The sequence below is a fragment of the Protopterus annectens genome, chromosome 4.part0, assembly GCF_019279795.1.
Source record: "Protopterus annectens isolate FY-2018-M chromosome 4.part0, PAN1.0, whole genome shotgun sequence".
Classification (NCBI taxonomy): domain Eukaryota; kingdom Metazoa; phylum Chordata; order Ceratodontiformes; family Protopteridae; genus Protopterus; species Protopterus annectens.
In genome coordinates, this window is record NC_056733.1 from 698,617,763 (window position 1) to 698,635,068 (window position 17,306).

The following is a 17,306-nucleotide window of genomic DNA, read 5'->3' on the forward strand; positions in this document are numbered from 1 at the left end:
AACCACAATTTTATGAAAAAGACCAAAATGTGATGCAAAAATATAAAATTGCCACACAATACAGATGGGAACCTGTCAAAGGGGGGACACCTTTTTAATATTAGTACTGTTAACTTGAGCAGCTGACAAAAGAGCATCTACATGCATTTCTGAAATAAAAGTATATCTATAACTCTGATCATTACAGTTATATATAATTGTAAACTACCCAAGTTTTCTTCCAAAATTGCCATTTTGCGGAGGGATTATTAGGGAGAGAGCAACATTTTCAGCCAAAATTGGGGACAGTTGAGAGGTTTGGATATTCCTAATTCTATAAAGTGATTTATTTGCATGTACCTCTTAACCTCTTAATGCAGGAAATCTGGACAAGACCAAATATATTGCGGGAACATACAAACTGTACAAATTGCTCTTGTATAAACTAAAGACAGTTGACAGAATAACAGGCCTTGTTTTAGCATGCATTTTTCTGAAGGTTATAATGTCTGAAACTCAATGTCTGTGGTTATTTAGTGACTTCAATCCTAAATGATTTGCCAGAAAACCACAAATTTTATGAGGAACAAACCAAAAATAAGAAGCAAAAAATCTATTCATTCTGCAAAAATGTGGACAGTTGAGAGGTATAGTTCAGCCAGGGCTGTCTGAGTTTGCTGCCCTTCCCTCCTCACAAAATCATGGTTGAATGGAGCCTCCCCCCCATGCAGCCATTCCAATGTCCTATTCCTTGGTTATTTCACCCCATTTACCATAAACACTGTAATGTGCATACTGCTTTACTTATGCGATGATTTGGATTTCATTTGAAAGTTTTATTTTGCATTTTACAGCACAAACCGTAATAGATATCTATTAAACAAAGCAATGCAGTCTCACAATGAAAATAGACTTAGCATTAAAACTTCTCTTCCCTTGAAACTTGCATTCATTGAAACAGCATTGAAACCCACATTCAAAGAAAATACATTTTGCCAGTGGCAGATAAAGATTAACTTTGTGCTATTTTCAAATCGTAGGCCCCTTGAACACGAAACATACACATGCTCTTCCTGATTGTATTAAATTATATTCCTTGTACAATACAGTACAGTTGTTGGAGGGCATTTTAAATTTATTGTTTTGAACATTTTTCCAGTAGACAATGAAACAAAATGCATGCACCAATAATGACAAAACTGCTCAATTCAGAACATTGCCATCATAAAAAGTCTACTCAAACTTTTACAGTCCACCAGTATCAGTAAATATGCACAATCTCTGAAGTAAAAGTCATCTAAATAATTCCACATTAAAGAAATCTGTAACTAATGAAGAGGTTGCTGCTAGCACACAACTTTGTGTGTCATTTTCATCTACAAATAAAGTACCTGTTGCCCTTCAGCAGTAAATTGCCTATGTTGCACTAAAAAAATGATAAGCTAGTAATATCTCAATAGGGAATGGATGGCAAACTGGTAACAGGTTCATAGTTACTTCTCCCAAAGGACTGTAGCATCCACTCCCTTTACAACACAGTACAGTATCAGCAATGAGTTTACCTACTGTGGGAGTAGACCCACAGCCTTCTGCATCAACAGTAAATACACTATGTGTTGTGCTATTAACAATGCAAACCAACTCAGCATAAGCAGCACTAAACTTTTATTCCCCTGCAGCTCTCAGCTCCTTGTAAAATCTACTCAACACTCAGCTGTATCTCTGAACTTTGCAGCACAAGAAATCTGGAAAAAGCCAAAATTATTGGGGGGGGGGGGGGCAAAAGGCCAAAAACCAGGGACACATTTTAAACATTGCTTGTATAATGTTGGAAAATTGCTAGAATAAAATGTTGTGTTACCACCATACATTTCACTGCCAAGTCTTGAACCCAGGGGACCCTGTGCAAAACAGTCAGAGAAACATACCACTATGCCAAATCAGCTGTTTTATGAAAGAGAGGAAGACTGAAACTTAAATGACTACCATTTAGTGAATTCAGTTCTCACCATAGCGGTCAACCTCTTAGCACAAAACACCTGAACAAAGTTACAAAGCCAATAATGTGGGAATACAGCCCCCAAATATATTCAGTGAATTCACTTCTCACCATAGCTCTCAACTTCTTAACAAAACACATGGACAAAGCCAGTAATGGGAGAATACAGCCCCCAAACATATTCAGTGAATTCAGTTCTCACCATAGCTCTCAACCTTAGCACACAAAACCTGGATGAAGCCAATAATGGGGGAATACAGTCCCCCAAAAAAGGGACAAATTTCAAATATCCATGTTATAAACTTAGAAAATTGCTAGAATAAAAGGTTGTGTGTTACCATGCACTTTCGGAAGAATATGAAGTCCGAAATTCAAATTTATTTTATTTTACATTAATTTACCAGGAAAGTCCGACTGGAACAAGGTCCATTTACAGCGGAGGCCCGGGGAGAAAAGCTCCATAAACATAACAGCACAAGTACAACAAATGACAAAAAATTGCTGTATAGTGGCATATATACAATCAGAGCCATATGCCTGTTATTTTTATTTAACATTTTTTAACCAGGAAAGTCTGACTTTGGAACAAAAGCCAGTTTTCAGCAGAGCAGGAAGTAACACTCCAGACACATCCATGTCTTTGTAAGACGGGAGAACATACACATTCCACACAGAAGGCACCCCAGCCAAAGATCAAACCAGAGAACCTGTAGCTGTTAGGCAACAATGCTACCAGTGCACCACTGCACTACTGACTTTGCAAGGCAAGGAAAAACAAACATACAGAAACCACAAATTTTATAGGGAACAGAACAAAAATGAGGAAAAATCCTGCAAACATTTTACAAATGGTGGTGGGTAGGGAATTCAGGCCCTTGCCACCTGCACTCAAGGTACAGGGTTGAAGCCTGAGTATTCTCTACCCACCACCACGTGTTCTCTCTAGCCACCAGTACATAGAAACTGGGTCATTGCACACACACACACACACACACACACACACACACACACACACACACACACACACACACACACACACCTGCTGACTGACAGCCCATTTAACATTCCATTAATGCAGTTGATTTTAAGGAATGTTGAAACCCGTTTTCCAATAAATATATAAACAAATGTCCCAGGGCCAAAATAAAATTTTTGGAATTATACATAAACTTCCAGAATGCAAGTCAATCTTTCTCCAAGTATAGCCATCCCTACACTGCATGTTTTCAATAGTATATATTTACAACATTGAAGAAGGAAAAAAGAAATCATGAAATGACAAGCTTTAGCCAAAAAAAAAAAAAACAAAACAAAATAGTAAAACTTAAAAATCAAATTCATAGCAATATGCCATTGTTTAATTTTAACATATTTCTGAACGATTATTTTAAAGAGAGTGCACTGTAGAGTAGATAGTATATGTGCCTGGCTATACTCTTGCAGATGCCGGTCACCTGTACTGTGACAGCACATTTTTTCCTGATAGTCCAAGACAGTCAAGCCTACTGCAGATTTCTTTAGAAACAGACTTCATGGCTTCAGGAGTATTTTTAATGGTTTATGCAAACACGAACAGTCAACATATAGCTGTTACATATATCGGGAATGGACCACCATAGTGTTCCTGCTTTACAAGCTTTTGGTAAGAAAATATGAATTCTGGGGGGGGGGGGGTGCATCCTTCTGAGAGCCAAAGCCTGCAGTACTGAGTGACGTGAGCGTAGAGATTTTCCTGAAACACACACACACACACACACACACACACCCTACCTGTCCTCCATAATGGCCCTGCTGATCCTGTCTCTGCTCTCCGCATGATCCTACAGCTAAGTCCACCTTAGCGATCCTGTCTCGGCCCTGCTGATCCTGTCTCTGCTCTCTGCACGATCCTGCAGCTAAGTCGACCTTAGCGAGCCCGTCTCCAATGGCCCGCTGATCCACTTCTCTGCTCTCCGTTCCTTTCCTCCACCATCCTGTCTGCAACAGCCCGCGCATGGGTCTCCCGCCGGACGGCTGGGGCATCCTGTCCCACGAGATGTGACTGAGGAGTAGGCTGGAGCCTCCAGCCTGCGGGCGATGCAGTCCGGTGACCTGCCAGTCTGTGCGGTCGTCACCGCACAGACCTCTGGGCTGGAACGGCAGAGTTTCCTGCCTTCCCTATCCAGACTGCCTAACAGAGCAGTCTGGAGTTTAGGAATGAGCACGCATGCGTACATGGAGTTCTGGTCTGCCTAACACAGAAGTCAGGAACCATGCACGCATGCGGAGTCAGTGAAAGTTTTTTTTTTTAATTTTATTTTTTTATGTGGCGGGAATTTCTTTTATTCATATATATATATATATATATATATATATATATATATATATATATATATATATATATATAAATAAAAAACAATACGTTGTGAAGGTTTGAATTTGTGTGTAGGGACAACTGAACTTTTTTTGATGAGGATTTACAAGCAACTATAAATTAGAAAGCAAGATAATCCCCTTTACAAACAAACATTCTTTAAATGTGTTTACTCAGTGACTGAATCAAATAGAGCTGAAGCCTCTCTTTAACTTGGCTATATTGCGTTAATAGTCTGCTGAGTGGGGGCTGTTTTTTTTTGTGTTCTTGTAAAAAAAAAAAAAAAAAAATTAAGTTGTTCTTCTGGTATTTAAGCCCTAACTTTGATAGGGTTTCTGTCTATACACACTGAGCAGAGTGGATAAGAGTTGGTGACCGCAGCTGTTAGCTGAGATGTACGAGTATTCTGTTTTTGTTTCGATTATTTATACAGATTACTGTTTTAACAATTAATATATAGCACTTTTATTGTCTGTTTTTAGTCTTCGAGTGTATTTATTACTATTAACTAATCTGCACAAGTAACTGATTTGTCTGCGGTTAAAAGCATTCTGTATCTTTACAAATCTTTATCCGTTTGTGGATTTCTCTAGTGCTACTGGCTGTAGGCTATTGTCCCCACCCTTCCACCCAGTTGGTGTCTTGCTCTTATACTTGGTGGCTTTGCAGTTGCCCGCCCCTACTGTAAATCTGATCTGTGACTCTCCTCCCAGTCTAGTGTCATTAGCTCATTCTACCTAGTACAGAGAGAACATTTGATAAGGCTTTCTGTTTCTCCTATTTCCCTTTCAAAAAAAAAAAAATTTTTGCCTGAACCTCCTTGTGTTCTGACTGTGCTTCTCAAACATTTTGGAAATATAGAGTATATATATATATATATATATATATATATATATATATATATATATATATATATATATATATATATAGAGTATATTTCAGAGCATTTATTATAACTATAATTGCCTTAATATTGCTACAACTCAAGTGCTCTAGGTTGCACTGCATCTGAAGTGTTTGTGTGTTTTAGCTGCTTTTCTGTATATATGGACTTCTCTGTTTCTCTAACTAAATAAGCTCTGCAAAGTTGTTTTATTGCATTCCTGCCTGTATTTCTGAGTTTTTTTGCACTTTTAAAGTTTGTTTTTGCTTAGTTTAACTGGTAGGCTACACACTCAAGTGTGGTAGCCGAATTAAAGCATTTACTGCGTTTCTGTACCCAATTTCTGCTACTTTGTATAAAAAAAAAAAAAACAATCCTTGTTTCCCGCCTTTACTGAACTAGAATAGTCCAGTCTTCAGGTATTGCTGATCTCTGGGCTGTGTCATAGTTCCTGTGTTGCCCATATCCTTATTTGGAAAGGAGGAAGCTTCTTTGTTCACCAGTGAGTGGGGAGCTCTGAGCAGCCTATCTGTCCCTTGAGGAGTGGTTCCAGCCCAGTGACCTGTAGCTTATTGGTCGTTTTGGGCCATTTCCTATCTCTTTCTAACCCCCTGCTTTAAAGCCAGCTTTAGTGCGCTTTTGCGCTTGTAATTTAAAGTTTGTCCTGTTTGTTGCACTTACCTGTTGAGGCTACACACTCAAGTGCACTAGCCTGTGTTACACATTTATTGCATTTTCCTGCTGTTTGTTGCAAAAAAGAAAAAAAAATGTCCTTGTTTCCAGTCTTTCCTGACCTAGAGTAGTCCAAATACAGGCTTTGCTGTATTCTGGACTAGAGTAGTCCAAATACAGGCTTTGCTGTATTCTGGAGGTTTGGAAAGTTCATGTGTTGCCCATTTCCTTTCTTGGATAAAGGGATGCTTCTTTGTTCACTGGTGGCAGTGGAGAGCTTGGAGCAGCCTATCTATCTCTGGAGGAGTGTTCCCAGCACAAGAATCTGATAGTCTATTGGCCATTTTGGGCCAATTTCTAGCTCTTTCAAGTCCCCCTGTATAAAATCCGCTTCAGCGCAGCATCGGGCAGCACCACTTAATTGGGTTTAATCCATTCTCGGCTCCACAAAGTCTGCTCTTCACTTTTTCCCTTAGAACTGATCTAGTTCTCCTAATAAACACCCTATTCCCACTCTAAAGCCTGGCACTTGCTCACTAAAGCAATTATATAAGTCAGCACTAAAGAATTAAAAGCACTACACCCTCACAAACCCCCCTTGAGTACTTTGTTCCCCATTGGCCCTTTTTTTCAATTATAAAGGAATTCCCAATACTATTCTAGCATGTCCAAAGGTCAGTTGTCAATCTCCTCTCCGGTCCAGCTGGTGAATCTGGGAATCTTGAGGCAATGTTACAACTGCCTCATGTACACAGACAACCCTCTCCTCCTCCCAACAAATTCCAACACATGTGAGAGATGCAACCATATAGCCAAAACTGGAGGCTAAACTCTCTCAACTTAGTACTGGCATAACCAGTCAGGAGGAGAAGGAAAAGTACAGTTTTGTACCTACCATAAATGAAGATGTTCGAGGATCCACATTGCTGCAGTCCTAACTATTGGGGTAGTCCGCTGTCCAGTCGGCCCGAATACCAAAGTATATGGCTGACGTCGGTCAGGGCGCATTAGACTGACGTCAGTACGTCAGGGTACTAATGCGCATGACCGACGTCATATCCTCAGTCTTTTCTTGCCCCAGATGTCAGAAGACCCTGAAAAGATAAGGCCAAAACCAAAAACTCCAAATATACCTGCACCAAAAATATGTACAATATATACAAAATTACCAGAATATAACCTCACCTACACAACCACCCCTAAACACAGAGGGAAGGAGGGAGGGTAAATTGGACTGCAGCAATGTGGATCCTCGAACATCTACATTTATGGTAGGTACAAAACTGTACTATGTTCTTCATTCCACATTGCTGCAGTCCTAACTATTGGGTAGAATCCCAAAGCAGAGGTAAGGGAGGCTGGCAAATCATAAGGAAGCAGGAACTGACAACATGCCTTGCAAAATAGCTGTGGCAAAACCAGCCCTAGACTTAGAGTAGAGAGGAAGGTGATAATGCTTAGAGAAAGTATGCACTGAACTCCAAGTAGCTGCCTCCAAAATATCCTTAGTTGCCACCCCTTAGAAATGCTGTTGAAGTGGCAGTAGCCCTAGTGGAATGAGGCCTAATCCCAACTGGAATCTCCTTGCCATGATGGGAATAACAAAATGCAATGCAAAACCCAATCCACCTAGAAATAGTTTGTTTTGACACAGGCTTGCCCTGAACCCAAAGCAAAAGAAACAAACAACTGCTGAGACTGCCTAAAATCCTTAGTCCTGCTCAAATAATAACGCAACTGCCTGTGTACATCTAAAGTGTGCAAAATCTTTTCCCCTTTATTTTGAGGATCTGCATAAAAAGTAGGCAAATGAATAGTTTGGTTTAAAGCCACACTAGAAACCACCTTAGGCATAAAAGAAGGATTAGTACGTAAAGATACCCTATCCTTATGAAAAATCAAAAAAGGCTCTACCGCCATAAGGGCCTGCAACTCAGAAACCCTTCTTGCAGAAGTAATGGCCAACAAAAAAGCAGTCTTCCATGACAAGTATTTCAATTCAGCAGTAGCCGAGGCTCAAAAGGTTGTAGAGTAAGTTTCTCCAACACAAAATTGAGATCCCAAGCAGGAGTAGGAGCTCTACGTGGGGGTCTTATATTCTTTGCCCCTCTAAGAAATTGCTTGAACAAAGGATGCGAAAACAATGGTGGGTCACAATCATAGTGAGCTGAAATTGCTGCAGCATGAATCTTAATGGAAGAGAAAGACAAACCTTTGTCCAATAACTTAGTAAGATATTGAAGAGCCACACTCAAATTAGGCTCAGAAATCTCCAAATTGTTTGCTGCACTCCAAAATAAAAATCTCTTCCATTTTTCTGCGTACACTTTCCTTGTACTAGGTCTTCTGGCTTCCATAATCACATTTAAAACTTGTTGAGGAAGTTGAGACCTGCTGTCCTTCAAAACAGAATATGCCAGGCTGTTAGATGAAGAGAGTGAAGCTTGACATTGAGCAGGTGACCGTCCCTCTGAGACAACAGGTGTGGAATCAAGGGTAAAGGCCATGGAGGCTTCCTTACCAGACTCCTCAGTAATGGGTACCAGTGCTGCGAGGCCAATCTGGAGCTATTAAAATCATCCTTGGCTTGTCTTGTCTGACCTTTAGAAGCACCTTTGGGAGAAGAGGCAGAGGTGGAAAAGCATACACATGAAGATTTTTCCAACTGAAAGAAAGAGCATCCACTTTCCAAGCTGTGTGATGAAACCTCTTTGTGCAAAACTTTGGCAGCTGGTGGTTTAGTGGAGAAGCGAACAGATCTATGTCTGGAGTTCCCCATGACACTGTCAATTTTGAAATACATGAAGATCCAGTTTCCACTCGTGGGGATCCATGATTTGTCTGCTTAACACATCTGCTAAGGAGTTCTGTGCTCCCGGCAGAAACCTTGCCTGAAGAGTTAGTTGCAAGCTGAGCGCAGTCTCCCATAAAATCATTGCTTGCCTGCACAATGGGTAAGAATGTGTTCCCCCTTGTTTGTTGATGTACCACATGACAGTTGTGTTGTCTGTTAGAATCAACACCTGCCCTGGAAGAAGTAACTCCTTGAAAGCCATTAATGCAAACTGGACTGCTAACATCTCTTTCATGTTGATATGTAGATGCTGTAGTCTGGCAGGCCACTTGTCTTGTATCCACTTTCCATTTAGATGAGCTCCCCAAGCAATGTCTGAGGCATCTGTCGTTAGTATCTGACTCGCCTCTGGCCGGGTCACAGAGAGTCCCTTGTTTAGGTGACATTCCTGAGCCCACCACAAAAATTCCTTTTGAATGCAAGGTATTATTTGAATGACAGTGTCCAAATCCTGGCAGTGCTGTGTCCATACATTTTGAGATACCATTGCAGCTTCCTCATATGCAGTTTGGCATTGGGAAGCACCAGAATACAAGATGCCATGAACCCTAAGGCTTGAAGGACTGTCCTTGCAGTCAGCCCGGACTGAAGAGATAGTTGATGGAAGTAACTGGAAAGATTCTTTTGTTTGTCCGGGGTTAAAAAGGCCATCTGGGCTGCTGTATTCAGTCTCACACCCAGAAAGCACATGTCTTGAGAGGGTACTAGACTGGACTTTATTTTGTTCACAGAATACCCTAGGCATCTTAGCACTGCTATGACATAATCCAAATGCTGTAGAAGGTCTTCCTTTTCTTGAGCTAGAATCAGGCAGTCGTCCAAGTAAGGATAGATTTGAATTCCTTTTAGCCTGAAGTAAGCTATCACTGGAGCAAGAACCTTTGTGAATACTCTGGGCGCAGTGGATAAGCCAAAGGGCAAGCAGAGAAATGATAATGAGAATTTCCAGCTCGAAAACGCAGATACTTCCTGCAACTTAGTCTTATAGGCACATGAAGGTAAGCTTCCTTGAGATCTAAAGTTACCATCCAGTGATCTTTGCCCAGCAGAGGTAAAAGCTGTTGTAACGTCAACATTTTGAACTTGGGAATGTCCAGATAAGTGTTGAGGATAGATAAATCCAAAATTGGTCTCCACGTGTTCCCCTTCTTCGGTACTAGGAACAGGCGAGAATAAAATCCTAGGCCCCTTTCTGGCACAGGAACTGGCTGAATGGCCCCTATTTGGAGCAACAGAAAAATTTGCTTGTGAGCCTCTTTTCTTTGTAAAGGAGGAATGTCTGGCATGCCTTTGAAAGGAGGCAAGGTATGGAAATAAAACCTGTAACCGTGGTGAATGATATCCAGAACCCATCTGTCTTGGGTAATTAAATCCCAATTTTCTTTGAAAAGAGACAGCCTTCCTCCCAAAGGTGCTGCCAGGCGAGAATGTACTGGCAGCTGAAAAGGCAGGTCATTGGGTCTGCTTACGAAAGGACTGACCCCTGCCCTCACCAGAAGTCTGAGCAGGGAACTCCTGTCCTAGGCCTAAAAGAACCTTGAGCTCTGCCCCTACCACGTCTAGACCTCCCCTAGACTGGGAATCATAAGCAGGATAAGTCCATCCCTTAGTAGGCCAATTTCTACTAAACTTCGGAGGCTGCACCTGCCAAAAATCCTTAACAGTTTGCATAGACTTAGCCTTGTCCTCCATTTTCTTTAAAACTGCTTCCACAGGCGAACCAAACAACACATCAGACTGCAAAGGAGCATCCAAAATCCTTGTTTTAACATGCTCGGCTAAATTCTGATCTCTCAACCAGGCATGCCTACGAAGAACAGAACCAGTGGCAGCCACCCTCGAGGAGGCCTGCACAGCATCAAAACCACACTGCAAGGAATGTTTACCCACCTGTTCAGACACATGAACTAAATCCTGCAACTCTTTACACTCAATACCTTCTGCCAGAGCATCCACCTTAGATTTCAATTGTGAAAGGAGGTAATTCTGATATTTTAACATGTGAAACTGACAATTCAACGCCCTCATGGCTAAAGTGGAAGAAGTATACACTTTCTTTCCCCATCTATCCAAAGCCCTTGCCTCTTTATCAGGAGGAACAGGATTTTTAACAACAGAGGCCTTCACCCCTTTAGGCCCCTGACAGACAGTTTCGGGTCTGCCTAGGACTCTTAAAAGATACTTATGAGCTTCAGGCACCCTATAGTACCTATCCGGTTTAACTGGGGCAGGAGGCAAAGAATCAGGATTCAGGGAAGCCTCTGCAAAACATCTTCCACCACATTCAGAACAGGAGGTATAGCTAAAGGCCTATGCTGGGGTAAAACAAGAATTCCCTAAGCCTCTTTCTGGAATCAGAGAAATCTTGACCTTCCCATTTAAAATGCTCCCTCATGGAATGCAGGGTCTCTGAAAATGAAAAATCCTCAGGAGGAGAAGCTGAAGGAGTAGAATCATCCACATCAGAATCAGAATAAGGAGGATACTCCTGCAAGTCTTCAGCCGAAGACTCAGAAGCCTCGAACAGTGTTCAAAACTCTCAAACTCAGGTTCCACCCTAGGCCTCTTATCAGGAGGGGGCATAGAACCTCTAATCATAGTAATCAAATCCTCTGCCATTTTAAGCATATGTTTCTTAGGCAAAGACCCTGAAGCACTAGGAGAAACCCCACTGAAGCTACACTTGGCCTGCCTCTCAAAGAAGCCTTGGAAACAGAGGGGGAGGCTCTAACCACCTTAGGAAGAGAGGGAAGAACAGCCACCTGAGAAGCCCCCTCAGCCTGGCCTACTTCCTGAGAGGATACATCCTGTAACAATAAAGTCTCTCCCTGAGACTCCAAAGAAACACCTGGCAGAACCTCCGGCTCCACTGAGCCTTCTAAAGAACCAACGTCAGGGACTGTCGGTTCTTCCACTCTAGGCTTTGCTGCTTTGTCCTTGCGCTTTTTGCCCGAAGCGGGCGTCGGAGCATCCAACGGCATTTTATAATTACAACGCTTCCCAAAAACTAACCTGGCACAGTCTAACCTTCTCTTAATAGTGCGTTTGTTAAATCTAGCACAAGAGCGGCATCCAACAACGTCGTGCTCAGGCCCTAAACAAGGTATACACAAAGTATGGTAATCCCTATGAGGTATCTGTTTCCCACAAGAAATACAGTTATTCACTTTTTCTGACATCCGGTTAAATACTGAGGCAAGAAAAAAGAAAATATTCCCAACGGGTACTTAGCCAACTTTGATTCGGTCTGAAACTCTGACTTCAGAAACTTTCAGAACGCCAACCTGCACTCGCAAAATTGCTTCTGCATCGGACCATGCGGCAAAAAAGACTGAGGATATGACGTCGGTCATGCGCATTAGTACCCTGACGTACTGACGTCAGTCTAATGCGCCCTGACCGACGTCAGCCATATACTTTGGTATTCGGGCCGACTGGACAGCGGACTACCCCAATAGTTAGGACTGCAGCAATGTGGAATGAAGAACATCCACACTCACTACAATTCCAGTCTCACATAGACCTACCACGACAGCAAACCAAACACATACACACAAAAACATACTCGGAGGGTCTAAATAGAAATCTGCCAAAACAGAAGAGACCACCAAAGCAGACCAAGCAACCGCTACCCCAAAACAAAACATGTGCAACACATAGCTCACAAAGCCAGTGTGCCGAACAGTCACAGCCCTTAAGGCTAAACAACACACCTGATACACTTGTAATACGTGACTATCATGAGGCACACTGACGTCCCGCTCACCAGGCTGAACAAGGAGAAGGTCACGGTGAGCTGCCTGTCGGGCGCTAGGATCCGCCAAATAACACAAGCACTCAGGTCACTCCAAGGCAAGTACAAATATGACTCAGTCATTGTCCATGCTGGTGTGAATGACCCGAGATGTACCTCCCTGGACTGCATGAAAAAAAGAGAGACAGAGGAGCTCTCTGAGCATGTACCCAGGCCGGTATGAACCTGACCTTGAGTAGCATCTTACCCTCTCCAAGAATGATGCCACAATATGAAGACAAGATGATCAATTTCAAAAATTGGCTTAAGTATTGGTGTCATTCAAAGGGGATCCAATGCCTGTCTGCCTGGGATGACATGCTCGACAAGCCACGATGCTTCGCTAGGGACGGCTTGCACCTGTCACCCCTGGGCTTTCGGATATTGGCAAAGGCTCTTGCCACCCCCATAGTGCCTTTAGGCAAGGCTCAAAAGACAAACCCACCTCCATAGGTATCACAAGGGATAAGAAACTAAGAGTAATGCTACTCAATGCCAGAAGTCTAAACCTCAAGATGCATGCACTCGAAACTCTCCTTAGCATGGAGAACATGGATATCTGTGCAGTAACAGAAACCTGGTTCAAGGCTCCCGAGAGCACACCAGCACTACCAGGTTATATCTCATACCATGTTTTTCGACCCCAAAACTTGGACTGAACCACAAAAGGAGGGGGAGTATCAATATTTGTCAAAGATGCCCACACCTCCAGGTTGGTGGCATAGCATGAAGCATCAGAGATTATCCATGTGCAACTAACAGTAGGTAAAACTGCCTTCCAGTTTATAGCCTGCTACAGACCACCCTCCCAAACCCAGGAACCCCACTCGGCCTTCCTGAGAACACTGAAAAATATGAAGGTCTCTCCAAACACCATTATATTGGGCGACTTCAACTACCCAAACATAGACTGGGAGCATCACTCTAGCTCCAACACCCTAGCTGGAAGGTTCCTAGAATTTATACATTCAAATGCTATGGAACAACTTGTTGCCACTCCCACAAGAGGGGAAAACATACCGGACCTGATCATCACCAACATGGGGACTCTATGCTCCAGACCAGAAGTCTACCCCTCACTGGGAAGATCAGACCATAAACTAATCTCACTAGATATTCACATCCCAACCCCAGCCCCTGCCCAGAAAACCACAATGAAAAACTTCTCTAAAGCAAATTTCACACTCCTCAAAACAGAGGTGGAATCCTTCAAAGCCCCCGGACTTGTGGAAAATACGGCCCAGACCGCAGAATCCTTTATAAACGCATTCTATGAACACCTTCAAGAATGCATGGATTATGCAATCCCAAATAAAACCAAGACCCAATCCTCCAAAGTTAGGCATCCTGTCTGGTGGACCCCAGCCATAAACAAACTATACAATAGAAGGAGGAAGCTACTACATGATAGAGCAAAGTCCCGCTACTACATGATAGAGCAAAGTCCCAAAAAGGGAAGGCATCTCTGATCAGTATTAGAAAAAAACTACAGGCACTCATAAAATCGTCCAAGGCCAGCTTCGAGAGAAAAATTGCACAGGACACTAAGGATAATCACAAGGCTTTCTTTAGTTATGTTAGGAACCTGGGTGGGAATTCCCAGATATGCTCAGAATTAGTCCAAAATGACAAAAAATACACCGAACCCACAGACATTGCCAACATCCTAGCCGACAGGTTCAGCGCAAACTCCCCCCCCCCACCAAAAGGGCAAATATCTATCCCAGCAGAGTGCTACCCCCCTGACATCTCAGATACTCAGGTAAGAACCGCCCTCTCCAAAACAAAAAACAAAGCATCAATGGGACCAGACGGTGTCCCGGGCTGCGTCCTACATGAACTCCAAGAAGAACTAAACCCAAACATAAAACTACTGTTCAATCTCAGCCTTACTACAGGATATGTACCCAAAGAGTGGCAATACAGCAACAGTGGTCCTTCTCCACAAAGGTGGTGCCTCAACGGATCCTGGAAACTATCGCCCCATAAGCCTGACTAGTTGGTCTGCAAAGCTATGGAAAGGATCATCATGGACCTCAAATAAAGATATTGGGGACCTACAGACACTGGATCCTACCCAGTTCGGCTGTGTTAAGGGCAGATCCTGCCTCTTAAACCTGGTTGATTTCTTTGAAACAGTCACCAAGGCCATTGACGAGGGGAAGGTGGTCCACACAGCCTACCTGGACCTCGCAAAAGCCTTTGATACAATACCTCACTCGGGCATTATAGATAAGCTCACCAGCTTAAATATAAACCCCTATGTCACTAGATGGGTTGCAAACTGGCTCAAGGACAGAACCCACATGGTTAGAATTGCTGGAGCCATGTCAGACTCCAAACCAGTTACAAGTGGCACCCCACAAGGCCCAGTCCTGGGACCTCTCTTGTTCGGTATATATTTCTCGGAGGTACAGGCTAACACGGAAGGACTGTGGCTGACCAAGTTCGCAGATGACTGCAAACTGGGCGCCATAATAGACTCTCCAGCCGACACAAGCATCCTACAAAAGGGCCTCATAGAAACAGACAACTGGTTCCAGAGCCATGGCCTCAACGCCAAAAAGTGTATAGTCATCCCCTTTGGCAAAAATAAAGTGCCCACAAATTACCACATAGGTGGTAATCCATTAAGTATGGAAGAAGTAATTAGGGACCTGGGGACCCAAGTTGATAGCAATCTCCCATTTGACAACCACGTGGCCAAAGTGGTTAGAAAAATTTTATATAGCCCACCTAATCATGAAGGGATTCACATCTAGATCAGGGGAGGTCATCATGCCTCTTTACTCATCCTTCATCAGGCCCATAATTGAGTACAATGCCCCTTTTGGGATGTACCTTACCAGACACCTGCAGCAACTGGAAAGATCCCAAAAGTACCTCACCAAGAGGATCAAAGGGCTCAAACAGATGCCATATGCTGCCCGGTTAAAGAAACTTCAGCTCTACTCAGTGGCATACCACCTGCTCAGAGGCAATCTGTGCCCGACATATAAAGCCATGTCCAACCCGGAATTAATGGATATGCTGCACCTCAGAAAATCCAAATCCCATCGAGCTACGCGCTCGAGAGACTTGAACCTCAGCACTGAAATAAATAGGACATGCTGGAGGGACAGATTCATAACCCAGAGGCTCCCTTCACTCTGGAATAAAATCCCAGTCCAGGCTAGGCAGAGTCCCTCATTGACTCTCTTCAAGAGGAGTCTTGATGAGTGGATGGGAGACAGTAGGTTTACCCCGGGTATCACTTCTGTGTCACTGTTAGACAGAGGCACAGTATACTAACCTCGAAAAAGGGCATAGCAAAATTCATTTAAAATGGGTGGCGAAAGCCAAACACACTCTGGCTAGGCTTATAAATGCCCTAGGGCAGATAGCCTAGTACGAACCCATGAACCTATAAATATGAAGTACTGATAGGATTGAAGTTTCACCGAGGGGTGGATATTTTGAGACTTTGTTGGAACAAAAGAACGGACATGACAATTGCACTTGAACGCAACTCAGAGACCAGGGTTGAACAAATAGATGTCAATCTGTAGTATTTTAAAAATTAAATCTGTTAAACTTTAAAATGATATTTTAAGATTTTTTTTTTTTTAGCATGGATACATCTTAGACGGCACATGAAGTGTTCTATGTTGCGTCTCTTTCAGATGTTATTAACCTTAACTTGAAGGTTACTTATTTAACTGCATATTAACAATATAATTTGCTTCTGACAATTGATTATAGTGCATATAACAGGATGTCGAGCTTCACTTCACACCCATGTTCTGATGAAGTCCAATGTGGTTCGGACAAAAGCGCTTAGAGAAAGAAAAGTCAAATACAAGCTTTTTACTTAGGAATTCCAAAATTCGAATGCAAATAAATCTAAGACAGCATTCCCTTGCTTTTTATGGTAAATTAGAAAAAAGCAAAATGCACCACATTTTTTAACTCCATAAATGCTGGGAAACGCCCACAACCAAGACTAAATCACTTCAATAAACTAAGAACCTACGATATTACAAAATATAAATAGTGAAAGCAGCAAGAAGAGGAGACAACATAACTGATATGATTTGGGTCAACAGCAGAGTAGAGATCAAATAGAGTGCCTTTGAGCATAAGTGGGCGGAGACTTGTAATAATTTTTTTATAGCTTTCCATGCATACAAGACAACCTATCAAGAAAAATACAACTAGGATTTTTTTTTTAAAAAAGAACCGACTGAAACAATAACTTCAAGCATGGCAATGGAGGGTAAAGACAGAGACGTTTGCCACCTTCAGATGATGTGAAATGTAGCAGGAAAAGACAGCCACCTTGGCGGACAGTTGGTTTCACACATAAGAGAGAAAAAGTGAGGAGAGGATGTGACAGAGATACAAGAACATTTTGTTAGCTGCACTCAGAGACTATGAGCATTAAAAAACATTTAGGAAATTGTTAAGAAAGGCCAGATGTTCTTATGAAACAAGGCTGGCAGAAAGTGCACTACATATAACTTTTATTCAAGTATTTCTTTTTTTTTTTTTTTTTTTTTTTTTTGGGGAAGGACATTACATCACACCTCTGCATAAAATCAATAATACATCCATGGCAGCCACAGAACTTACTGCTAAAATTACAATTTACTATATGTGCACCTTGTTCAGGGAAGACAAATAAATGTTTTTCAGTAAAAATATGAAGACTGACAATCCAAAATAGGAGACATGAAATCACTCATCCAGGCTTCAATAAATCAGACATACTAACATTATAAAAACATCTGAAAC

The 17,306-nt window shown here is 42.3% G+C and overlaps 1 protein-coding gene across 1 annotated transcript in view; it reads right to left on the bottom strand.

Annotated features, from left to right (window-relative positions):
* Nucleotides 1–17,306, bottom strand: part of POLE (DNA polymerase epsilon, catalytic subunit) — a 1,031,469-nt gene that overhangs the window by 998,910 nt on the left and 15,253 nt on the right. The window lies entirely within an intron of this gene.